The sequence below is a fragment of the Verticillium alfalfae genome, genomic scaffold (genome assembly GCF_000150825.1).
Source record: "Verticillium alfalfae VaMs.102 supercont1.2 genomic scaffold, whole genome shotgun sequence".
Taxonomy (NCBI): Eukaryota; Fungi; Ascomycota; class Sordariomycetes; order Glomerellales; family Plectosphaerellaceae; genus Verticillium; species Verticillium alfalfae.
The window spans coordinates 2054702-2055722 of NW_003315037.1; positions in this window are offsets into that span (position 1 = coordinate 2054702).

The following is a 1021-nucleotide window of genomic DNA, read 5'->3' on the forward strand; positions in this document are numbered from 1 at the left end:
CGAAGCAGAGGAGCCGACCTTAAGTGAGAGACCTGCAGACAAGAAGCGGAGGAGCCGCTGGGCGAGCTGCAGCAGGAGGGCGAGCGGCGGGTGGCGCACGAAACGGAGCATGCCGGGGAGGACGTTCCTCGGTAGGCGCTCCCGGGGACACTGGTGACGAGTCAAGACTGTACCATTATGTAGCTCATAGATCTCTGTATCATCTGTACACCACGCTGTAATCATATCATCCTACGACGACGAGCACATCGCGACGCCTGTGCATTGGTCATTTGGTTTCCGCTTGGCAGTGATGCCTCACGACCAGCGCCCCATTCAACATGGACATAGTTCACGCCTACTCTCCCTTCGCCGTTATCTTTCCGCTGGGTGGGCACGTTCTGGGCGCTCTCACAATTTCGGTGCCGTGTGGCTTATCAAAGGGTCACCTTTCAGACGTAGAGAGCGCCCAGTATTAGACGTACCAGTTTTACCCTCTTCACTCGCGTCCCACTTCAATACGAAGGAAGACGAGGCGAAGCTTGGGTCAGCTGTGGCCTGGAAGATCATGCTTCCAAGGGGGATGACACTTGGGAGAAAGCCATGGCAGACGTGTAACCGCAGCTGGAGTGGAGGGTCACTGAGTACGTGCCGACGGATGGATCGTGGGGTCACGAGTAGCCTCGAGCACGGCACGTATGGCATCACGCCCACCGCAACCGCTGCCATGTTGTGCTGCAGCAGGATCGCCGCATGGGCTGTGCCACTTGGGCCAATGTGCACTCACAGCTCGGGCAGTACGCTCGAGCGTCACTTGGCAATCGAACGACGAGCCGTCACGGAACATCATGAGGAACCAGATATGGGGGGAATCACTTCTAGGGACTCTATTTTGTTGTACTAAAGCACTTTTCATGAGAGATTCCGGCGACGCAGAAGAAAACCTGATCCCTTCCTCTCATAACGTGCCCCAAAAACAACCGAGTCCTCACGCATAGCAAAGGAGAATCGTAGAGTCGTAGAAGTGAGCACTTCCGTTCGT